The sequence below is a fragment of the Camelus dromedarius genome, chromosome 22, assembly GCF_036321535.1.
Source record: "Camelus dromedarius isolate mCamDro1 chromosome 22, mCamDro1.pat, whole genome shotgun sequence".
Taxonomy (NCBI): Eukaryota; Metazoa; Chordata; class Mammalia; order Artiodactyla; family Camelidae; genus Camelus; species Camelus dromedarius.
In genome coordinates, this window is record NC_087457.1 from 23,642,809 (window position 1) to 23,669,321 (window position 26,513).

The 26,513-nt window shown below is 36.2% G+C and overlaps 1 long non-coding RNA gene across 3 annotated transcripts in view; it reads left to right on the forward strand.

Annotated features, from left to right (window-relative positions):
• Positions 1-26,513, forward strand: part of LOC116149175 (uncharacterized) — an 859,611-nt gene that overhangs the window by 549,689 nt on the left and 283,409 nt on the right. For all 3 annotated transcript variants that reach the window (XR_010377352.1, XR_010377351.1, XR_010377353.1), the window contains one exon: positions 12,012-12,059. This is a non-coding gene — a long non-coding RNA (uncharacterized LOC116149175). The remainder of the gene's footprint in view (positions 1-12,011; positions 12,060-26,513) is intronic.

Sequence of the window (26,513 nt, forward strand, 5' to 3'; positions counted from 1 at the left end):
AATGCCCAAAGGAGATGATTAGAAAAAGCTGAAGTTAGTGAAGGTATAGTTTATATATTTTTTAAAAAGCATAAGGTGACAAGAGAACCATTCCGGAAGCTAAGATTTTGCACACAGGTTTGCAAAAGTTCATCTCTTTCAAAATGAAACTGAGTCTAGTGAAATATACCAGCAAGCTGGCAAGGAGATGAAGCAAGTGGAACTCCCAGCCACTGCTGTGGGAGAGTATGATGTACAGTCACTCAGAAGAACTGGCGGTTACTTACCAAGTTAGATGTACAGGCAGCTGCTGTTTGATACAGCAGTTCCTCTTCTAAGTGTTTACCCAAGAGATATGAAAACATACACAAAACGATGTGTATTCACAGGTTGACAGAGCTTTATTCATAATATCCAAGTATCGCATAAATCCAAGTATTGCATAAATCCAAGTATTGCAAATAACCCAAATGTCTATCAATAGATACGTGGATTAAAAAAAAGTAGTATATTCACACAGTTGAAAACTACTCTTCAAAGAACAGAAACAGACAGCAGATATATTCAACCACAGGGATGAGTCTCAAAAACATTTTTCTACATGAAAGAAGCAAGACACAAAAAAAGTAATATTACATGATTGGCTTTATATGACATTCTAGAATAGGCCAAGTGGTAGTGATGGAGAGCAGCAGACAGGTAATTCTCTGGGGGAGGTGGAGAGTGGTTTACTACTAAGGGGATGAGGAACTTTTGTGGGAGATGGAAATGTTCTTTATCTTGATTGGGGGGATTATATAAATGTATATTTTGTCAAAATTCATTGAGCTGTAGCCTTAAAACAAATATATTTTTGTATGTAAGGTGTATCTTTATAAGAAAAAAGTGCTAACGTTGCATTTTATATTTTAACCACTTAGCAGTAAAGAATAAGATGCAGAGAGAACTAACGTGATGAAAGAACCTGAGTAAGCAAAACCCAGATCTGAGTTTAGACTTTAACTTTATCATCATTCAGAACCAATATATTATCATTTTTCTAAAATGTTCTGGATTCTATGCTATTTCTGTGGGTTTTATTGCATAGTCAAATATTTAGAAGATTAGGTAATTATTTATATTTTTTTCTTTTCTTTTTTAACTTTTTTATTGATTTATAATCATTTTACAATGTTGTGTCAAATTCCAGTGTTCAGCACAATTTTTCAGTCATACATGGACATATAAATATAAATGGTGACTGTGAATATTCTGAGTTTCTTGTAATTTCCATAAACAAAAAATTAAAGGCTAAGGCATTCTTTCTGGAAGGCCACACCAAAGCTGCATTGATAATTACTAAGTGACCGTGATAAAGGGTAAAATAAAGTATTTTAAACAATTGAAGACTGTTCGTATGACAAGACTTAAAAACTCAAGTTCTTAAGTAGGGAAATGTCACAATCTCCATTTGTTGAAAGAATATATGGACACTTACACAATCTCCTTACATGCAGCAGGCAATGAAACAGAGAAATGGGCAAAGTCAGTGTTCTGGTAGGCAGTTTGTGACAATATTAATGATGTTAACATGCCAATGTTCCTTCATGTTTATTCTACCAAATACATTTTTATCTGAGGTACTATGGTTCATTCAGCTATTAATGAAAACTAAATTCTGACCTCAGGGATCGTACAGTCTAGTACCGGGATAATTCATGTATACAAATTGTGATAACTGAAGATTTTAGACTTCTGAGTGTTCACTCGAGACAGGGGGAAAATACATTTTTATTGCTGCCTTTCTATATTCAGAAATTGGTAGGAGAGATGGAAAATTTGATAATAATTAACAGGAAAGTATAGTTTTTCATTTTTAAATTTTTTTCCAGCACATTTACTGCAAAATTAGATTCAAGGGTAGATAGCTATTTATGTAATGGAGGACCTTAATGAGTTTTCTCCTGAATTCAGATGATGTGATGGAATCTGTTTGGGGGTAAATGGTAGAAAGTCAATTACTTGACTTTAAAAAAAAAAAAAAAGTTGAAAAAAGGAAACCAAAAAAAGACAGAGGCTGAGGAAGAGAGATGGGCCTTGAATTTTTAGGATGGAAATATTCTAATTTCAGTTATTGGTAGTCAGTTAACATTCTTAAATCCCTCTTATCAAGTCAAATTTTAGAAAAAAAATCTGAGTAATCCATCCTTGTGGTAGTGGACCTTTTTTTGGAATTAATTGAGATCTGTATATTAAGACATAGTACAGAAAAAGGTCATAGCAGTCATTAGAAATGGGTCAAAGTAAGAATCAATAATTTAGTGAACAGAAAACTATAATAGAAAGAAACATTTTTCCTGATAAATTCTTACACCGTAGCCTCCAGTCCAGAGTTGGTAGAAGAAAAGATAGATTCCCCACTAATTATAGAACAAGGGTCTCTCAAGGCATCCTACCTAGTTATGAAAGCAAAGGACAACCAAGAAGCCTTAAGGGAAATGTGAAACATGAAAATAAATATCTGGATCATAGTATTAAGTGACCTCAAAGAGATTCAGACAGAAAAAGTGTATGCAGTTGAGGTGAAAATAGTCTGCAGTAAGCCCTTAATACAATGTGTGCTCAGTGATTTAACTCTGGCTGCTGCTGTTCAGGTGATTCCTGGGAAATCTCTCTTTTGAAGAGTATTACTTTCTGACCTGTTTTTCAGGGCTCGTTGTACCAGTTTCCAAACTTAATTTTCCTCTGATTTTGTTGTGAATCATTATTGTTTAACCAATCGATGGAAAATCTGTTCCTTTTCATAGACAAATGGATAACAAATTATGTTTATATTTAAATACACATACATGTATACGTATTTGTATATATACACACACACATATATAAACATACATATATATATGCACATATTTGTATATACAGATGGATACATAGATACATAGTCCTAAAGAATAGTAGCCAAACTCTTACTTGCTTCTTTCCTTTCTAATAATTGCAGTGTCTTAAAATTTGCACATCCTTGCCAGAATTACCTGCTATACTCTGACCACATGATATTTGAGATCACTTGGAAATTGACATCTTAAATCATTGGAAACATCAGTTATAGGAAATACATTTCTTAGCTAAAAGTAATGATTCCGTTTTTGTCCCATACACTTAACATTTTGACTGTTACAGTCAAGCTTTCCCCAAGAGATAGACCTATCACTATAGGCAGTCAGTTTCCAGCCTTAGTGCATTCATTTAAATTTTAGTGTCAATATTGTAATCTATATAAAGTTATAAAGTTTATAACTCATAGTTTTTAGTATAGTCATAGAGGACAAAGAGTGGTATCCTAATTGCACAAAGGGGGTCATTAAGTTGCTGGCTAGAGTGGAAACACTTATGAATGAGCCCAGATTAAACTCTGTGTGGCAGGTGAACGCCAAGGGATGTGTGATACTTTGTCCTGCTTGCCTGAGGCTTATGCGACTCAGCTTTTAGGAGACACTTATGAAATTCATATTTCTGTGCATAACATCCATGTGGCTACGTCACAATGCGCTGAATTCTGGCTCCTTTTACAATGCTGAAAAGGTAAAGGAACACCAGTCACTTCACCACTGATTTATATGGGACTTACTACCTGCAACATTTGTACTCCCTACATAGTTGATTTAATTTGCTCAAATTTCCTGGTAATCATATACATCAATCTGGAAAGGACATTCTTTCCTTTCTTACTTTCTTGAAAAAAAGAACAACCACCCATCCTCTCCATTTGAATTTAATGCACTTTCACCGATGGCGGCCTTTGAGAGCAGCTTATTAAAGAGTTGGAAGGGTCAAAGCACCTTTACTTGGCATCATTCTCTGGGAAAAGAGAATTCTAGCGTTTTTGCCTTCAGGGCTTACATACTAGACTGTGAAATGTGAAAGCTGAATGAAGATAAACTCTCTACTTGCAGTGAGGCTATGTGAAAACTTTCATCGCTGAAAAGATGAACCATGCCATCTCCTTTTCCCTGCAAACACAGGATTGTTCCCTCTGGTATAATCTTTTTTTTTTTTTTCCCCCTCTGTCCAGTCCAGACTTAAATGATACCAGATGTTGGCTGTCCAGCAATATTTTGCTCATTTCTCAGTTGGAAAATTGGCTTTATTTTTTCCCTCATTTCTTTCAAAAACAAAAGTTAAAACAAAATTTAACAAACTATCATTGGCTGCAGCAAACTATGAGTTAATGTCATTTATGTTCTGCACCAATTATTAAAGAAATGATTATTAGGTAGCCATGTGAACAGGACACTAAACCAAACTCAATTTGACCCCAACCTAGTAATGTAAGTCTCAGAAATTTCCGGAATTAACAGCTTTATGTAAAGAAAAATCACTTGCATTTCTATATTTAAAAACAACATAAAAAGAAACAAGAAAATAATTCCACTTACAATAGCACCAAAAGGAATAAAACACTTAGGAATAGTCTTCGGTGAAAGACTTATATACTAAAAATACAAAAATTAAGAGAGAAATTGAAGACACAAATTGTGTTACTAAAAGCTAGAGTTCTTTCCTTAATCAAAAATATATACATGTATCTTTATTTTATAGAAACTGTATTTTGTATTAATCAGACTGACATAGTGTTTGACCTAAATGTTTCCATATAAAGCAGTTTTGTGTGGAGAACCCTAATATTCCCCTTTAGTCAATTTATAAGAAGATACTTTAGTTGGGGACAGGGTATCTGAAGCCAAGTGGCAAGTTTCCACAAACAGTAAATTCGGTCCAAGATTTATGTAAGTGTCAGTAATCAATATGATTTTGAATTCATTATTAAGTAAATTTATGTGCTCTGCCTTGAGGACACAGTATACATCAATGCATGAAGCAAGCAATATGACAGTATATTTTGGCAGGAGACAGTCTGAGGTAGCGTTCAAGCGCATGGGTTTTAGAGGAAATTAGAACTGCCCAAGAAGGTCAAGGAAGGATGTGAAGGAGATTCAGACTCACATCTGTAAAGGTGAGGAATAAGGTGAGGGAAACTGCAGTGCCTGACATAAGGCAATGGCTGTATCGGTCTGTTTGGGGCTGTGACAGAGGACTGCAGACCAGGTGGCTTAAACAAAAGGGAAGTACATCCTCACAGTTCTGGAGGATGGAAGTCTGAGGTCAGGGTGTCGGCAGGTTAAGTTTCTCCTAAGCCCTCTCTCCATAGCTCTCATATGACCCTTTCTGTTGTGTCCTTTTTCCTGTGTACACATGTCCCTCGTGTTCCTTTTGTGCCTAAATTTCCTCTTCTTATAAGGACACCAGCCGGATTGTATTAGGGCTCACCTAAATGGCCTCAGTTTAACTTAATCACCTCTTTAAAGGCTCTGTCTCCAAATACAGTCACATTCATAGTCACTGAAGTTAAAGGCTTGAGCCTGTGGCTTTGAAGAGAGGTGGACGTACTTCAGCCCAAAACAATGATCATGAATCTGACAGGAAATTAGACATCTTATTGGAGGCCAGCATGGATAGGAGACAACTGCAGAGACACAGCAGCTTCTTCCTGGCCAGCCCATGTCTTATAAGCCCCATGAACTAGAAGCCACCCTAATCATGCAGGTGGGGTGAGATTTTTCAACTGTTTGAAGAAACACTGAAATGACTTAAGATTGCCCTGAGTCAGATAAGATTGATTTTTCACCATCTGAAAAACATAGCAATTCAGTGTAGTTATAGGAAAATTTAGACAGTAGCTTTTTCTCTGGCCTGTGTCTGTGACATGGGATTATACCGGCTGCATCTATACTTTCTACATTGTGTGGCTTTTTCATGATACTGGGTTGCAAATAACCGAAAAGAGATTCAAGCTAATTGAAGAAAAGCAATGTATTGAAAAGTTTCAGGGAACTCACAAAATGAATAGAAGGTTGTCCTGAGCAAATAGAGGAATGATAAGAACCATGAAGCTCCAACAGACAAGAAGCAGGAAGCAGGAAGCAAAACAGCTGAACGGGCCTAGACAGGACCCTGAGAACTCCACTCTGGTGACGGCTACCACTGGCGTGATGACCTCTGGCCATCTGCTAGTCCCTGCATCACTTGCTCCCATAAAAAGTGTGTGCTTAGTTCCTTGAGGTACTAGAACGAGGAGAGAAAGGTCTGGCCCCCTGACTTTGTATCGGAAGACAATCTCTTGGAATTTTCCCTAATTCTAGACTGTGCACAGTAGGCAAGACCACTGCTCAATAGGAAGTAGGGATGAGGAAGAGTAGGAGCTAGAAAACTAAAACAGACATCATCCACCGTCCTGGCACAGAAGGATCACCCAGTATAGCAGCGGTTGCTGTTTCCCTAACGAGTATTACTGCGTGTGATCAATTCCAAAAATTCCCTACAGAAAAGGGAAAGGGAAGGTCAGTGTAGCCTAGAACAGTTGGACAGAGTTTAATAGAGGATGTTCCAGATGAGTAGATCTTGAACACATAGAACTTGACCAGGCAGAACATGAGGGCATATTCCCAGGAGGGGGAGTGTGAGCCCAGGTAGGCAGATGGGAGGGAGCGTGATTGATGTTGAGTATGAAGACAATCGCCTGAACTGACCAGGGGCAGTCGCTCTGGAAAGGCTCCTTCTGGCAAGTCGTGACAGGCCATTTTGGGTACTTCCAGCAGGAGCTGTGATAGACACCCTTATGCTTCCATAAGAGGGGTTTGATTTATTGGTTCAAAGGAAGCCATTGGAGGTTCCTGAACAGCAGTTTCCCAGTGGTCCAACCTCTCCTTTGTTTGAAGTTTAAGGACAGAACAGCAGAAGTTGTTCAGGGGCCTGGGAACCTCAGCTGTCATCAATTTTCCTTTTAGCTTCTGTTAAGTGGTTCCCTGATACCTAATATTTCTTTCTCTCTGAAAATTCTGTTAGCGCTCTTCTTTCATCATATATTTCTTCCAATTTCAACAACTAAAAACTATTGTATCTGCTATTTATTTCTGTTTTTAAAACAATTTGAAAAAAATTTTGTTTCATCATAGCATGGACAATAAACTGTTTTGAAATTTTCTCCTGATACAAACCAATTTTTTATTTAAAGCTGGAAAATATTTTTGTTACCAAACAGAAACAATAAAAGCATGAACAAGATAGCTGGGACAATACTTGGTATTCTGAGGTTTGTACAAGGCATTGATTTGTGAAATCCATGTTGAATGTAAGTGTATTTCAGTGCAAACTTTATATTTTAGCTTTATAATAAGCATTTATTTCCCCATATGCCTTACTTTATGGAATACTTTTCAAAGTTTGTTTTTCTCTAAAGTCTTTGATACATTTGGCTGAGTTTGTTCTACGTGAAGGTCAACAGAGATCTGTTGTATTTTTTTTAAGGAAAGAGATTTGGATTTAAAACAACAACAACAAATAACTCTTCAATTACTGCCATAACTTCTGCCCTCTGCCTCCCATTTCCCTGCCTTTGATGTAACACAAATCCTTAGTAAAGTATTGAGCTGAGATGCTGGGTAGGCAGTGAAAGGCACAAACGGGAATATTGGAGCGGAATGCCACGGAAAGGGTGGCCAATTAAATTGTGCCTCCAGTGAAGAAAGCATTGTTGTACCCATGACCCACAGCAGTGCTGTGTGGTTGCTTCTACCATCAGGAAATGGGGTCTGTTTCTCTAACTCCTTGATACGATGCTGGCCTTTTGATTGATTTCAATCAGTAGAATGTGGTAGAAGGACCATGTGGAGGAGACCAAGGTGCCCTAAACAATAGATAACAAAGATTGCCAGACAAGTGAATAAAGCCAGCCTGGAACCCCCCCAGCCCCTTCAAGTCATCTGATGACTGCAGCTACATGAGTGAGCCCCAGATGGACCAGCAGAAGAGCTACCCAAATTGCCAATGCACAGAATTATTGGGAACACTGTATCATTGCTTTTTTAGGCCGCTATTTGAAGAGAATTTTGTAACAGGAGCAATGGATAACTGATACACATGCCTATTTTTTTTTTTTTTTTTTTGAGCGGGGGGCTTAATTCTCAGTTCAGGTTGACTATGCGTATAATACCAAATATGAACCACTTTAATTGTCTACTGTGTGTCATAGTTGAAAGCTTGTCGGATATAGAGCAGCTGTCTTTACAGGCAGAGGTGTTTTCTCAGGTCATTGTACCTATACAGGGCGATCAAAATCCAGTGTCCTGTCCTCAGTTTTGTACACTGGGCCTGCAGGACTCATTCACATTCAACCTACCTGACAAAGACTGACTGTTTATTCACAATGCCAGTTTCTTAAAATAAAATTCACACTGCAAAGTGGTTAGAATTGTTCCTCTCTGTTGGGTAGAAAATCTTGATCTCTGCATGACAACCTGAATGAAAAGCCAGAAGATTCCAAGAGGTCAAGAGGATGGATTTGGATGGTACTGTAGTATTACAGGGTCCTGGTGCCCTTCTCAGTGAAACACAGTGGAATTTAATAGTTCATCCTAGCAGACAGGGCTGCTGGGTAGTGCTAGAGACGACAATAGACCCTGGTTCTTGTCTTCTACTTTTTAAGACTCCACATGGGCTAATTCCTCTTTTAGAGAAACCAGCATCACATCACCTGACACCATTGCATTGTGATCCCATTTTCCTGACTATGAACTCTTAATGGAGACGTGAAAAAACTCACTGATAGCACACTTGTCACTCACATGTTTACTAAACGTACGTTGTCAGTCTTATCCCAACATTTCGTAGCGTGTCACTCTATTTCTCCTATGTCCCAACTAAACTAACCACGAGTCTCTGAGCCACTTTTACAGCTTTGGCACATTTTTAAAATTGATACAGTCGTTTACGTTCTTCTGAATACTTGCAAACCAAGGCTTTATTTATTATATTAGAAGCTCCAGTGTCTTGGAAGTATTACTTTAGCACATTATTTTAATGATATTGAAGCTAAAATATAATTTTTAAAGAGATGTGGCTTAAAAAGGTTAAGCTTTATACTGATTTATAGCTCTCTTGTGCAGTACCTACTGTGCAGTACTTTTCCCATTGGGAAAAGATAGTTAAACTACTGAATTAAGCATTTTTTCCTCAAAATTAATGTCTTTGCTTATATTTGCACATTCTTAATTTTTATATATCCCCCTCTTCTAGTCCTGTCAATAAAATCATCCCACCAACCCTTGTCTCATCCCCCATCAAAACAAAAATAAGTAAATGAAATAAAATGAGTAAGGCATGAAGGTATCTTATCAAAAATTTTGTCATTCAGTGTACTAATAAATTTCTTCAATAGTGTGCGAGCTTTCTTAAAAACTTCAAATGCAGTTTACATAATCAGTACAAAAAATAAAGACTCCTAATCACTTTTCACCTTTGTGTTTAACATCTATAACTATATCATGAAAATGAGAAAGTTAGGGAACAAAGTTAAAGTTTTAGGCCACTGTATCTTCAGCATTCTAGTAGTAATATTTAATTTCCTATTCTCTGTGATATATGCAATAACTAAGGGAAACACCCCATGTAAAAGGTTGAAAATATTGTTTTCTATCCCTTGGGAATTTTCAGTCAAAATGTCAGCACAAGTCCCTGAATGGCACTTGCGAAGACATGGCGACCCTTCGAATTCCTACTCATTTTCTTTGTATACTTGTTTGGGTCAGAATGAGCTAAAGTGTGTAACTTCCGCCAAACCCTCCCCTTTCTGTCCCAAACCCAACAATGACTTGTCAATACGATGTTTTTGCCATCATCCCGTCCCCAAATGTCCTACCTACTTACTGTCTGGATAGATCACTTTCTGCTCAGCAGTTCAAAATTGCCTCTGATTCAGCTGACAGACAGGGAGTCAATGTCTGTCAGCTCAGAACAAGCATTCCGGTCATGGCCACTGTCAGTCCAGGACAAGGTTGTCTTGCTGGTGGCCGTTGTTATTATCACCATAAAGTTAGGGACAAAAGTTACAGGGACAGCAGGTTTTAATTCTTTGTATCAACAAATAGGGAAAGGATGGCCAACCAGACACTTTCAATAACTCTGTATTTAAAAAGCTGTAAAGAAAACCACAACTGATACACTTATCAGTATTTCTGGTATGTTATTCATATGTACTTTTGTCCTTGTGTATCTTTGATTAGATACTAACTCTTAGATTTGACTGATGATGGCTTTTGAAAGTTGTTATTTATATTTAGACATCTCTACATTGGGCACAGAGTTGTTAGAATCTTTTACAACCCTTGCATTGAGAAATGAGTCTAATGCCCAATATGAAAGCTGAAACAGAACACACCATTTTTTTTTTCTCTTTTAATCTTTTTGTGAACAAGAATTTCATGCTAACTATTTTGGGGAGAGAAATAGGTATATAAAATAATATCTTTAGCACAGATTACCTGGCATTCGTTTATAGTTATCATATGTAATGCATGGTACAGTTACTTTTTAAATATGTCTGCATATTTTAATACGCTAACTAGTCTATGGGCTAGTTGGGGGTTAGAGACTTTTTTAATATGTCATTACACCTCCAATAATAAAACTAACATGAGTAATAATAGCAGTACATAAATAGTGCCTGTTCATTGAGTTCTTACTTTGTCCCAAGCACAGTGCTGAATACTTCTCACATTTATCTCATTTAACCCTCAAAACTATTCTGTGAGGTAGCTATTATCCATATTTCACAGATAATGGAACAGAGGTTCATATAAGTTGCTTGCTCAAAGTCATGTTTTGCTAAAGGGAAGGTTCTGTTGTTTTTTATTAGTGGTGGTGGCAGCAGCGAGAATGAGCTGTTTACTTTTCCTTCCCTCCATGAGATTGTCTGCCTCTTGAGGTCCTCTTGCTCACGTTTTTATCCCTCGCGCCCATGAAGCGCTCATACATCATTAGTACTATGCTGAGGAAGGAATGCGGAGGATTAGTATGGTTCTGGCTTAGCCCCACTTCTAGAGGATCACGTCTGTGTAAGTGGGGAATCATTAAGTGGGCAAATATTATGAAGAGATTTCGCTGTATGTACTTTGTAATAATTTACTACATTTGCTCAAATGCATGTCCAACATGGTGGAGCAATTACACAGGTAATAAACCGTATGTCTGAGAACACAGAATACATAACATCCAACCTTTCCACGCACACTTGATTTCTTCTGATTTATTAATAACTTTCTTACGTTTAAGTGATTTTTCTTATTTGGATTGCTTTGTATCTCACTGTGGCGTGACCTCAGCCAAACAGTTGCTATGCTAAAATTTTCTCTTGATACTTCTTAATCCTACGTTTGCTGGCATATAAAATGTTTTGTTTTATGGCCAACATATGGTTAAGCAATAGGGAAACAAGAAGAAAGGAGGAACATGCAAAAAGACATTGAGAAGCTGATTAACGAGCAAAAGTATACAGAAAATAGAACCAATTCATTCTCTTCTGTTGCAACCAGTTGTAAGCACATCGTGGCATTTTCTGAAGCAGTGATAGGCGATACATTATAACAATGTTTTTAAAATGTTAAATGTTATTTTAAATACAAATAACAAAGGGAGCAAAATCACTGGCATTCTCAGTTTATAAGGGTTTGTAGTTTAATGACATAATATTATTTTCATCAGTGAATGTAAGTAAGCCCTTATCTTGGTTTGACACTAAATCTATTTTTGTTGTGTGTGTCCTTTGAAGCTTCTTCACTGAAAGTAAAAAGTTACTGAGACCGTGGTAACACATGACACTGAATAAATCATGAGTGCTGATTCATTTTCACCACTAAATAATTTGATTTGTTGCAGCTATTTGTATTTGACTGAAATAGGTGAGATGGCCAGATACGTTTTTAATGAATGTTCTGGCAAAACTGAAAGTGAATCTGTTTTTAAGTAAATGCCTGATAAAAAACGATATGACCTTTAAAGATTTGGGTGATCTGATTTCCTGTGGCTCATGAAACTATCGTTGTGAACAGAAAACTAGTATTTCTAATAATAATTTGTTGACTCTTTAAATCGCACATATTACTTCTAATTCTGAAAAGGACATCTGAGGAGTAAATACTCCTATTCTTCTTTTACAGATGAGGAAACAGAAGGCCAGAATATTTCGTGAATTGCCCCGAAAGTCAGTAAGTAAACATTATAACTAAGATTTCGACCCAAATCTGTCTTGGGCTGAAGTCCACTCCCTTTTCAGCATACCATTCTACTTCCTGAATTATAGTAAATTAGAGTAACCAAGACTGTTTCAAATTTTATCTAATATATGGTTATAGTCCTCAGTAAATTCTAAAACAGTTAGCCACTATCTGTTACTAATCACAGTCTAAAAAGAAAGGTATACCAACAAAATAGACTTTTCTGTCATTGCAAGTGCCCACACAGATACAATAGATTGACCAAAAAGGTAACTAATTTCTCACCTCTACAGATATTTTAGAATATCTTATGACTTACACTGAATGGCTATGTTTTTCAGATGGTGAAAAATCAGCCTTACCTGTCTTAGGGCAGTCTTAGTCATTTCAGTGTTTCTTCAATTGAACACTTCTGTCTCAGAGCTTACAATGCCTAGTACTTATTTCTGGTCACAGGGAAAGGACTGTTTGGTCTACTGAAAGCTCAAACTAGATAATTTAAATCTTTCTTGTACTGGGATGTAATATGTGATTAAAACTTTCCACTAAAACAAAATAAGTGTGGCTACTCTAGGACAAGGGGGTTTCCTCTTGGAATTATTTAGGGGCAGTTCAGAGTTAGCAAAAACTAACAACAGACAAGAGAAGTAGTGTTTCATATATAATCGTATTTCAATGTGCAGTTATATACAATAATCTCTCTGTGTAATTCAAAAAAAGAGGTATTTTATTTGTAGTCAGTAAATGTTTCAGAAACATAGTTTTGAAATGGGGTGCTGTTTTTTTAAAGATTTATCTCTGGTTTTGATACATACAAGTACTGTAGTAAAAAAAAACCAAGAGAATTATTGTCAAGAATTAGCATTTACTTAGTATTTAAGTTTTCATGACACTACCCACCCCTACAAAAATGAGAGGACATTTGCTATGTAGAATCAAGACCATCTTCTTCTTTTTTTAAAAAAATAAGGTGGTCTCTAGCAAGTAGATTCTGGCATCATAATTCATTGAGGAAAATTTTCAGTGACATGATCCTTAAGGCTCTTTCCAAGTCCTAAATTCTATATTTTCATTATTTTAATCATGAAAGCTGATTGGCTCACTGAGAGATGGCAAGGACACATTTATGTAAATTGTGCTGTTCACTCAGTAGGGACAATGGAACGGAGGTGAGGAATGAGCACTTGGTGAGAATCTGGGGATCTCTGTTTAGTCCTACATATTCCACTAATGGAATAATAACTTTGTTTGAATAATTTGAATACCTTGGTTCTCAGTGCTTTTTTATAACCTATGAAATGAAAGTTAGAAAACTGACACAGGAGAGTTTTTTTTTTTTTTTTAAAGGACTTATTTGGCACAGGTTTGTGTATATCTGGATGGCAGCATCAACTTTTAACAGATAATTTTTCCTAAATCAGAGCATTCTGCAGCTATAAACATGCAGAGGCTGTCTGGAGCGGGGTGGGGGGATATGTGTACACCTGAGATCTTACTTGCTTCCACTCTGACACTGACCATTCTAAGCAAGGCTGGTACCCTTTTTGGGTTTGAGGTGCCTCATGCATAGAAGGGTGCAGGGTCGACGACTGCAAAGGTTATGCCTTATGGTTTTCGATGCTTGGAAACCTTCACATTCACTAATGAAAGAGCTGGAGTTCAAGTTTTAAGGAGATGGAAGCAAGGATGATACCAAAAATAACTTTGACTAAAATTACTTAAGATTGATTGAAATCCTCCAGATAAAAGGTGTGGGATTTTTTTTTTCATCCTTTTAAAATCTTTTGTCTTGTGAAAGCTCTTAGTATAATGTTAACAGTGCTTTGTTATCCAGAGAGAGAAAGTCATAGCATTTTTGTTGGGAATACTGTCAGGTGAATTTTTGTGAACTCTCTAAGTTGAGAATATATATGTATCTTAAGTGCGTGAATTTATGGTTTAGTATTTTGGTTAATAAATTGGTTTAGGGAAAAAAAACCTTTACAAAAAAAGTTTAAAGAAGTGGTTTAGTGATTCAGAACAGTAGTTGTTAGATAACACAAAAACAAACTCATGTTTTAAAATGTGAAAGCAGTTTATTGGCTCACAGATAAAAAAGTCAAGGTTAGACAGACTTTAGTCAAAGTGTGAACAGAACTCTGTCTCCATGTCTCCTGATTTGCTTGCATTCCATCTCTTGCCAGTCATCTTTATCCTTAGGATTTATCCTTGTGTTCATATGGTGTCTGTCAGCTTCTTTTGCACATCTTGTGTGAGAAAATGACCACCATCCTTAATTGCTGAACAAATGACCTAGGTTTGCTCTCACTGGCCCATCCTGAAGGTGCTCAGCTTTTGACTAATTTATTTGGCCACAGTGGTGCCTGGTCTTGGTTTAGGATAGAGTTAGAAAATGAAACAATGACAAAACAATCTTAATGGTAAAAAAAAAAGTAGTGGGAAAGCAGGAGCTACCCTTAGATCTGGGAATGAAGTAAATCCCACCCAAACTCCACAGCTACACAGAATGAGCGAGGGGTGGTTGGTGGAATGGAGGTTGGTAACATAACCACAGTCCCGATGCAGAATTCTGCCACTTTAGTAAATCCTCTCGAGGAGTCCGCCTCCCCACAGGAAACTTGGGGAACAAACATGAACTCCATACCTTCACAGTGTTACAGGCATAGAACGAACTGTAAGGACAACATAATCTACGTCTCATACTTTGAAGATGGGGAAACTGAGGCTCCAAAAGCTTAGATAGTTGGCCCAAGAGAATATGGCAGAACTTGGAGCCAGTCTCCACATCGCTGCTGCTAGTCCAGTGTCCTTGCGATTTACGTTAGTCATTTGTTGATTCATTCAACACGTAGCAAACACTGCTTTCCCAGTGTTGCTATTGAAGTGTCTGGTTTCTCAGCCCACTTCTGATGCCACCTCATCCATGATTTTTTTTTTTTTTGGTCGTTTAGTCAAAAATTTCTTCTCCGCATTGTTCATGTTCACAGCATGCTTTACTTCTCTCAATCACGTTCCACTTCACGTTATATATTTTGGCTTTCTCTCTCTCTCACTGGACTTAAACAAAATGGCTGTGTTCTATTCATTTCTGCATCTTTCTGAGTGCTGCCCACGTATTAGCATTTGAATATGTGGATGACTGAGTAAACGTTTTGGCTCAGGAAATGGGGACTGGAGAGTTGCTTAGGAGTAGACAGTCTGTACCCTTCATAAGTGACCAGATTCATGCATGTCATCCCTTAGTTGTAGCTGGGAGTGAATTGGGCTTGCTTTTGGTGACCCAGCATTTGAACTCAGGCCAAATGTTGAAATGAGTCAATTTTACCTTCTTCCATTCTGCACAGTTCTTTGGGGCATCACTTTTCTCCTCAAGATGCTCCTATGTGCATAGACAGCTGCACCACAGGTAGCTTCCCCTAGCCTATCAAGATGTAAACTCTTCGTTCTATTCTGTTCCATTCCAGCAGACTCCTCTTCTAGGAATCATTTGAGACATATTCATTTTAACTTTATGTTCCTAACATTCTCAGTGGTAATTTGATTTTTATAGGTACTCTTGAGGTAGAAGTTCTAAGAAATCTAAATTAAATTTTGAGTGTGAAATAGCATGGTAAGGTAACGGTGTGACCTTTAAGCAGAAGGTGGTCTTCTTTTCCTTTTTTGTACTTAATTTCCATTTCTGCTTGCCCATTCATAAGGCCAGCCCAGCCTTCACTGTGTCATGGTTCATTTCACGGTACCCCTTGAAATTATGTCACAGTGGAGAGAGGAGCAGGGATGGAGAGAACATGGCAAACTTCTGTATGATGAAATATACTTCACTGGACCCACTGGGATTCCAGTCTTCTGTGACAAGTACAAAATTGATGATATATTTGGTATGGGAGAAGCTGATATAATTCTAACATGAGTGTCACTGCTTCAGAGTCATAACGGAAATACTGCAGACCCTGTTACGTGAGAAAGAGTCTATATTTATTAAGAGGCCACAATTAAAAATTTTAGGAGACTGAATCTGTCCAGAGGGAGATATACTGAGACATATTGAGATGGGCCCCTTTTTTCTGTCAATATTACATTATGATAAATTTAAACAAGAGAGTGAATCTTGAATTGCAGATGAGATAGCTGAAATTTAGCAGTTAATCTTTGCTGTCACAGTACCACATATCAAAAAGAGTACCCTTCAGATTAAATGAAAATGGCCTCTAAAAGCAGTTTTTCTGTACCATTAGAAATTGTGGATATGAAATGAGTAAATTATTTCATGAATAGACAGTCTATAGGGAAAAAAATGAGTGATTTTTTTCACTCTACCGCCTCTCTCAGATTATATTTTTACTTCATTTTTCATAAATTTTGCCAGAAAAAATATGGGTTGACTTCTTAATATATGTCTAAACAGCATAGGTTTGTACATAACAGTAAGACTACAAAATAAAAATGGGGTGTTAAAAGTAGTCTTTATAGTGGCAAATGCAATAGAAAAGTGTGGATTTAAGCTGCCTTTTATAATCCTATGTTTTCAGTCCTTTGGACATTCATAACCCTTTTGGCTTTGGAATTCAACTTTTCCACACTTCATCTAAGTGATAAGGTGTTTCTTTTGGAAAGCTCTAAGAAAAATAATCCTTTCAGTTAGTTTTGAATTATGAAGAAACAGTTGCACCAAAAACTAAAATGACTGAACACCACCATTTCAAATCTGGCATGTGGTTAAGCCTCCAGAGAAATAGCTGCATTTAAAGAAAGAATACAAGAAGTACACAAAATGGAATAGCTTCTTCTAAGTGCCCAGCTGGCATTTACTGAGGTTTGATTCCAGGTTAAAGGAGACATTTGTCAGTGCTTGTGTTACTTGTGATTTATTTCTGAACAAAATATTTGAAGGATGTATGGTTCTTATGGAATGGTAATGTGGTAAGAAATGTGGAATCGTTCATTTTGTACATTTTTGTGTGTCATCCAGATTTGCACTTCAGATGACAAGGGATGCCTGAAACAGGATGAATTCCATCTTACTGCACTCAGAGTCCCCATTCTGTTTTACTTCTTTCTCCCCCTACAATCTGACTATGGGAAGAACCCATTACATATTACCATTTTTCTGATGGAAATAAAAATAAGCCAGTTCACATCATTTTTCTTCTTCCTGTTCAAGCTTCATGTGGAGCAAACCTAATTGACACACAGTGATATATTAACACCTCATTTATCTTTTTCTGTCAGAGATTTTTTTTCCACAAAAGCGAAGTTTTAAGAAAACTAAAATCTATACATTTAAGTGTTGAAAGATTTTCTATTTAAATGTTTTTTAATACTAAAATGTCTTACAAATTTATTTCTTGTCCTTCTCAAAAAAGGGATCAGATATCTATAACCTATTCAATTTTATAATATCTCAAAATTAGTTGTTGTAATATTCAAAATGTTCTATCAGATAATAATTTCAGGATAAAAGTAAACTAATGTAATTTACATATAAGGGAACATAGTATCACTTTTACCCTGCCCATGATAAAATAAACATATACAACTTTCCTTAGCAAAAATTTGAATAAATAATACAAATCAAAAGTAATCCTATATGAAAAAACCTTTTTGAAATATTTTATAATCAATGGTCATGTATTCTATACATGATAATTTGCAATACACCAACTATAATTTTTCTATATTTATTACATAGAAATATTAAATTGGTGTATCAAGCACTTAACTGTACCATTTGTGTTTATAAATTTTCTTACAAAGAGAGTCAATAATTGCCCATTGTAGATGGTGCTTGGTATGTAGCTTAGTGTTTCTCTTGCCTAGACAAGGTACAGAGTCTGCTCATGTCATTACAAAGTCAATTATTATATACTCTTACACTCTTTATCAGGACCCCTTCCAAGCTGCTCTTTTTATTGTAGGCTTCAGGCTGTGATGCTTGCTTTCAGAATTCCACACCAAAATGTAACATGGCATCTAAAGCACATTTAATGAATGGTAAACGACTGCAACAAGACACAGTGGAGAATATTAAGAAATAATATTACTTCTGGCTCTTGATGCATGGGTTAGCTATGCAGAGATTTCAGATAATTATCCATTGACCCCTTGCTGAAGTAGAGACTCCTGAACTTAAGAATCCACTTTGATTTGCGTAACCACTCTTTTGGAAAAGGACACTTGAACTGTAGGTTTGGTTGAGTTCATTAAACTTCATGAAATCTCCAAGTGCCGGAGGGCGAGCCTAGCCCTATCAAGTAGTGTCAGCCTTTCTTAATATAGTTACTGTGAATATACAAAATATTTTCCAAGGCTCATGAGAAGGATTTCTACAGATAATAGGTATTACTGTGCTTGATACTAAGAATATTAAAATATTACGCAGAAACAACTTGGCTGGCTTTATATTTGAAAACTCAAGTCAGTTCACATTTTTCAGGATGAATGTTCTAGGAGTTCAGGTTGCTTTCTTCTACCTGAAATTGAACTATGAACCAGAACAGGAAGGATGGAGTTATTTGGTAGTACTTGAGTTGGTTTTAAGGGTTCAGGTTCACTTGGATTTGAATTATTTCTCAACTAGCACGCCGATCTCTATTTATCTGGCTTCTTGTCGTATATGTGTGCCCCAAACAGTAAATAAATGGTATGAAAATAGGATTGCTTGATAAGTGTGCCCAGATTTCCTCACCTGGGCTAATATTCAGTCAGACATGTATTTATTTTGTGCTCTACAGTGAGGACAAGGCCTCTGTGATTATTTAGTCAAATCTGTCCAACTTGAGAAAATGTAATTCTTTTTGGAAAATATGGCTTCTGTCCATGAGGAAATAAATTCTAAGCCTTGTTTTACCCTGAGATCACGGAGTATTTACTCAGTGCCCTAATATTAATTGGAAATGGTTTGAATTTACGCAGGATTTGGGTTGTGCTTCTGTGCCCTGTCTTGATGTGCATACAGGTAATCTCTTTCTCCTCCAGGCAACAAGAATCTCCCTCTATTCCATTAAGAAAGTGTTTTAGGTGTTTTATCCTGGTCATGGTCTGTGACTTCAAGGCAGGGATTATCTGAGAGGCAACCAGCATTTAACTTGCTTTTTATTTCTCTTCTTCCTCAGGTAAAATAATAAAACACGTACGCTACCACAGACCAATAGTTGGGGGCCCAAACAGTCTCCTTTCTTTACAGAGGGGATTTTTATGAGCTCACGAACTGGGCAGTAACTGCTTTTCAGAGTGACAATTAGTGTAATAAAATAAATTCAGGGTTCTGATCTTGCCCTTCTGATTGATTCATTAACAGTATTCCAGGCATCCTTTTGACAGTGTAGACAACCACACATTTTCAGGTTATGGGCACCTTCTAGACAGAAGAAAAATGTCTCCTCCAAGATGTTTTCAGATGTTTTATTTACTTGGTCTCTACTGAAATATTTTTTTTTAAATTGTCAACCATACAGTTTCAGTTGGGTTCACCCTTTGTAATATGGATTACTTTGAAAAAGTTAAATAATAAAAAAAAATTTTGACTGGAAAGCTGCTCTTTTAATAATTCGGACAGATCTTTAGAGTGTGGAAGTTTTATTCACATGAGGTCTATATCCTTCTCAAGAAATATTCTTTATAGGCCTTCCCTTTTTGTCCTTTCAAACCAGATCTCTTGGAAATTGACAAAATACCACAGTAGATTGAGGGACAGTAGAGGTAGGAGTTATGGGTAACACCAGAGGACTGTGTTATCTAAAGTGGAAGGAAGAACCACTAAAGGGATGATGAATAATGAGATCCCATTGTATGCAGACATTTTGCTTTCTTAGAATTTTTGTACTTTGTAGTCGGTTGCATGCCCTAAAACTTTATTTGACAATAATCAGGAAACTGGCAGGTCAGGTGGCACCTTCTTTTCCCCCTTCATTCTCTCTAATTTTCACTATGGATATTTGAGTAATTCATTTTTAATTGGAAACATCAGTTGAATATTAAGAAATATGATTGCAATGGATAGTTTTAGGGAAATATTTATTATTTGATTGATTGATTCTAAGCATATTATGTTTCTTATATTCTACCAACAAAATATACACAAATAATAATTTAGTGAAGCTTCATATCAAACTTATGTACCAGAGCACCTTCACAATTAAGACATGTAACTAAACTTAATTTCTTCCTTCATCTCTCCCTTTCACCCTCCCACTTTGCCTTCATCCATTCCTTTCTTCTCTCCTTCCTTCATTTCTTTCTCTTTTCTATCTTCAGTTGTCCACCTTAACTAAGTTTTCTTGTAATTCCCCAAATCATAATTGTTGTTGAATGTTGTTGATTTTGTTCAATTTAATATTATTTCCTCTGAATTGAACTAATTTATACAAGTCATATTCAGATATTATTGTGCTCATTTAATGGATCAAACTATCTTTATTTGGTTGTTGAATTATTCTATGATAGAAGTTGAAATGTCAAATAAACCACTTACACATGTCACAACGCTTTTAGAGCATACTCAGAAGGAATACAGCTTTTGTAATTGCCAAAAATCACATTAAAAATCTTAGTGTGTATTACCAATGTTCTTAAGATCTGTATACATTCGCTGTAATTTTAATAAATCTGCTTAATTTCAGCCTCATTCACCCTTTTCCATTTGAGAGAACATGTTTAGAATTTATATCACAGAAAGTAGTGGATTGAGAGAAAAGATGATTATTGAGAGAAAGTGAAGGAAGAACAAATTTCAGTTAGCAACTTGAAAAAAACACTAGACTGTTTACATTCAGCTTTAATTTCAGATAGAGCTCAGTTAAATAGCCACCATTTGCACACAAGTGAGGTCTTATAAGAGATACTATGAACTGCCTTAAGTTTCTGTTACACTTCTCATTCCATCACACATAAAATATTGGGGCAGAACTGACATTCAGATTGTTTATCTCAGAATGGCTATATTTGATTGAATCTTCATATCTTTTCAAAGTGGTCCCCACACTATTACTACATGATTCTAGCATTTTTATCAGCTTTCATAATAACAACTACAACTAACTTACTGCTTATTATGGGCTAGGCACACACATAGACACACAGGCACACACACACACCCCTGAAATAACATACGCTGATGTGTCGAAAATTCACTAGGAAATGGAAACACAAGACTATTTTTGTTGATTGCTATCTTGTACCATCAATGCAGTTGTAGTAACTGTCAGAGCAGCACCAGATTACTTTGTGTTTCCAAAGGTAATGCAAAATTTTATGCCTCTCTAAACCTTTATTATATTTTTATGAAACAATTTGCCTAATGTAGCACTTGTATAATTCTAGGGCATGTAACCAGAGAGTTTTGAAGGTGGTTTTATTTTGAGCAACATGAAGGCCCTTTCAGCTTTTTTTTTTGGGGGGGGGGGTATGTATTTTCTCTCTGTATCAGTTCAATTAGAGTTGAGTGGGTAGTAGCATACTTTTTCATTCGGAAGTTTTCTCCATATGTTGTTCTTGTTCTTATTTTTGGTTCCAAGGAACATCGATTCTGTAAAGATCAGGGAATGATGGTTGATACTAACTTTCTTGTAATGCCTTGAAGGTGTCAGAGAACAGAAAGGATGTTGGGGTTACTTTCCAAAGAGTCACTTGCAAATGTAGTTATCGCTGTACTGTGCGAAGGATAATTTGGAACGGTCCTATGCAGATTGTGGCAGTTCTTACAGTGTGATACAACTCTCATCTCTAGGTCAGAGATTTAAACTTGCTAAAATATATGTGCATCTTACAATTTTGCACATTTAAGTCAGTTTTTTTTTTTCCTTTCTATTTTGTATCACTGCATACTAAGGAGCTACAAAACAAATGTGGGAGGAGCAGTTTTTCTGAAGTCATCAGGGATAAAGGGTAAGACAGAACTCTGCCATGTAGGCCTGAAGAGATGTTCTCAAGGTCATAAGTCACAGGTAGCCAGAAAGACAAAGAGAAAACAAGAGTCAACAGATTTATCCTGGGATCAGTGCTGTGTGACCCTTAATTTGGTGAAATTCTAGGATTTCTGAGGCATTTGCCTACTTCTTGTAGAGCATAAAACAAGATGATTATCTCTGCCTGCACACAAGGGCTAACTGAGTTCAAAAGAATTCTGACCAATAAATATAGAAATTCCTCAGAATGCCAATAGATAGTATGAGGAAGAGGAGAGGATTGATTTGCTTAACTTTGGGGAATTCTGGTTCAAATCAGGTAAACAAGATTCCTGCAAGACTTTTAAGGTCTCTTAATAGACTTCTAAAACATATCAGGTCATGATAACTTTCTAAATTAAATATATGGTGGAACCAGTGCTCTGCAGAAAGCTCTTTAGGAAACCCTGTGTTAGTTCAGTTGACCCTTGAACAACACAGATTTCAACCATGCAGGTGCCCTTGTATGTGATGTTTTTCAATAAATATGTCCTACAGAACTATGCATCTGTGGTTTGTTGAATCCATGGACGCCGAACGGCGGGTATCTGGGGCCAGCTGTTAAGTTACATGGGGAGTTTTGTCTGGTTGGTTCCCCTAATTCCTGTATTGTTCAGTGATCAACTGTAGTTATCTTGGCCCTTCTAGCAAAGGGAATCTGCTTCATTGGCACGTGGGTTTCTAGATTCCTTACCCAAGAGCTGGTTGTCTGAATTCCTGGTGTATGATTGTGGTTTAACCAGTTCTGTTGTGGAAAAAAAAAACAGACAAACAGAAAAATGAGTAATTTGACTTTCTCCATTTTTATTTTACCTCATCCTAGAAAAAGGCATTCAAACTCATAATGTGAACTTTTACCCTTATTTTAATTATTCTCAGTTCCATATTTCAAGCTATGAGTCATCCCTAAACTACAATCGTATATCACCAACAGCCTATACAGCTATTCAACAGGAGATCTTAAAGCATACTCCAGTTTCTCACTTAAATGGATTGTCTAGTGGGTCTTCTAAAATACAAGCTAATCACCACCACCACAACAGCAGTAACAAGCGCTACAAACATTTATTGAGGCATCACGTGTCCAACACTTTGCATGGACTATCTTTGTTAATAAACAAATCCTCACAATAAACCTAAGGTAGGCACTGTTATTATTCTATTTGATAGTTTAAGAAAAAGAACCTCATAAAAACTATGTAATTTGCTCTATGATCCTTGATGTTAAGCTCATGAGATGAGATATCAACCAAATAGTTTTTTCTTCAGAGCCCACATGTTTAATTGCTATTATTTCATCTCTTAGTATTTACTATTTCTGTCTACAACAGTATAGTTTCCTGACAATAGAGGCTTAGTAAACATTTTAGAGTTCTCCAGTATAAATTTAAACTACATTCAGTCATTTAGTGTTATAATCTTCCTTGAATGTATTTCTCACATTTAGTCTATTCATTCCTGTGACCTATACTATAGACTTCCTTCACTCAATTTTAGTAAAAAAAAAACAAAAACAAAAACAAAAACTAATCTCTAAGAGGTCCTAGCCTTTTCTATTCCAGCATAATTTGTGCAGAGCTGCCAGATTAATCTTCTGCAAACATTGCTCTCACCATGTCATCTGTTACTCAGATATCTCTATTTGTCCTTTCTTCTCAAAGATAAACTCCATAAACCCACAAGTGGGATTACAGAACTTTTAACGTATACTTTTTATTATTCTCATGAACTGAGCCTCTATTCCAACAAAGAGATCTATCAGTCATGGCCTCAATGCACCCTGAAAATTCCTGGCTCAGGTTTTCACCTACAATTCCTCAATTGCAGAATGCACTGTCCCTTTCTCTTCACTATTCAATTCTGCCTATGCATTATAAATGCATGATAATTATTTTATAAATCACCACATTAAAGAATGTCAAAGTATTTGTAACACACAATTGTGAGAAGTCATTGAAATTACCTATCCAGTCCTGCTTCATCCATCAATACACTTTGCCAACACTGCAGTTTAGCTAATGTCCTGTTAGGAGATCGGTCCTTTGATCCAACATTCTTTGTCCATTTAATGAGCAGTTATTGGCAGATAATATTTTTTCTTGCTATATTTCAATTTCAGGAGCTAGTGGTAAGTCATTTAGTTGATTATGGAGAAAGAAGGGACTATAATAAACTCCTTGGAAGCTTCTGTCCATTTATTATTTGTTTGATGCACAGAAATCCTAAGAATAAACTGACCTCTCTCACTCTTCCTCTAAAATTAAAAATAATCTGACTAAATAATTTGGGAAAATTACTCAGACCTCGATACTGTCAATTAAAACTTTACTAAGAAATGAGGAAGGCAAATAAATAATTCTGTGAGTATTTTAAATATCCTCTACTTCCCCCCCCCAAATTTTTTAAAAATATCCTCCATCCTAGATATCCACTGTCTTAGAAATAGTTTCACTCTTAGCTCTAGGATAATTTGGGAATCCACCCACAAAATTGGTTTTAATAATTTTAAAATATCAGTATTTTCTGTTATTTCTTGATATAATGTCCACAATTTAGGAGTATTAGAGTTGATTTTTCAAAATTTTAAGCGGTGTGTACAATGTTTTCTCCTTTGCAAAAAGTGATAGCATTTTTCTGCAGTTCTTCCAAAATTTTCTGTGTCTGTGAGCATAGTGGGATGTGGGGAACTGAAAGTATTATCATATTAATTTGATTAATTACCTCATTATGGCTTTAGTTTTCCATCTCCATCTGTGAGTCAAACATAGCCAAAATATGTCTTCTGAAATAGTCCAGGTATCAAATTAGATGCAGATTATGTTTCAGGAAATATTTAAAATCATGTGAATTGTAGCACCTAACCAAGTTAAGTGTGTATTAATGGGAGAAAATGATGAGTATTCACTTAAAATAAGTTTGTATCTTTAAATCAATCGTATAATATTTTATTTCCTCTTCAATTTAATGGATGGGTTGAATTTAAAAAAAAAAAAAAAACTAGTTTTCTCCTCTGTGAACAGATACATACTGAGAATCTCACTCGTGGCTCCATTCACTGTGAGTTTACAATTCAGCCTAACATCCAGCTTAAAATGATCTGCAGTTTGATTCTCAAATTTATAAATGCCAAGCTTGTGAACTGGACCTGAAAGGAAATGTTAAGCAGGGGTTTCAAAGTCTTGATTTAAAATACAAGACGATTTGTATATATGGACAAAATTACCTACTTCTGTTACACTGCGTATACTCCAGAGAGAGTTTTGTCTAAAATGAAAAAAAATACTCCAATCTTTTTTTGGCTATTAACTTGTGGACCTTCTGATCTAGCATGATTTATTGCTATCCCCACCTGCAGTTAAGTATCAATCTCCTTTGAGCTGAGAAATATTCCCAGGTCTGTAATAATTTCTGTTTTCAGATTGGAGCATAACAGCTGACGTTCTCTCATCGTCATGAGAATGGACCATAAGTTTTTGGTAGTGAGACCTCACTTACTTAGCAATCAATACCCTTTCCTTCTTTCCCTTGCCTCTTCTCTGACATTGAATGATGTCCAATCTAAAATACCCATTTCCTGATGAAATGTTATAAGAAGGTAAAAATCATGTTGATAGAACACACTTGTAATAACTACCCTATATAGCTCCAATTTCAAATAAGATGAATGATCCACCTAGATAGTCCAGCTGAAATGAGAGGCTCCCATGTCCTTTCACTGCATTGATTCTGAAGTCCTAGCAGTTAAAGGCTACTCTGATTGAACTTCAATCATGTAAAGTGTTTTGCAGTATAGAAATGGGAGTTTGAAACTGATAAGTGTATATCAAAGTTTGTAAGAGGAAATTACTTCTGATCTAAACACAAAAAACAAACAGAAAAAGAGAAATTGCCCATGTCAACAAAGTGAAACAGAAAATTGGAGGATTGCAAGCTAACCAAAATGTTTTGATTCATTTTAAGCTTCTCTCTTAATGATCAAATTAATTACTTCAGTTTTTAATTGGAATTCATGTATGGACCTGACAGATTATCAAGATCGTATTCCTAATCGCCATGATAGCCCTATCCCTGTTAAAGATGAGGTTGTGTAATTAAGCTTTAGAAAGAAACTGTGTCTAAATTCTGCCGGAAATAAACTGAAATTAATATTATCATGAACTTGCATGTACACAAACATATGGATGTCTTGTAACAAATTCCATATATTCAGAACTCATTTTCTTTCTCCACAAAAACAGCATGTCTGATTTGCCTAATTGTCCGTCATTCTGGGTGAATAGCCAGATTAGTTTCCAGCCTCCCTTTGGCTGGGAAGGGAAATGGTGTGGCTGAATTCTGACAAATAGAATGTGGGCAGAGCAATTTAAAACGCTTTCAGCTCTCTGTTATGTTTTATTGGCTTCTGAACTTCTGAGTATTCGTCTGTAGTAGTATTTTTATCAGAAAATCTGCAAGGGCAGAGTCCGTAAAATAGCCATGCTTGAATATTTTTTATGCGCAGCAT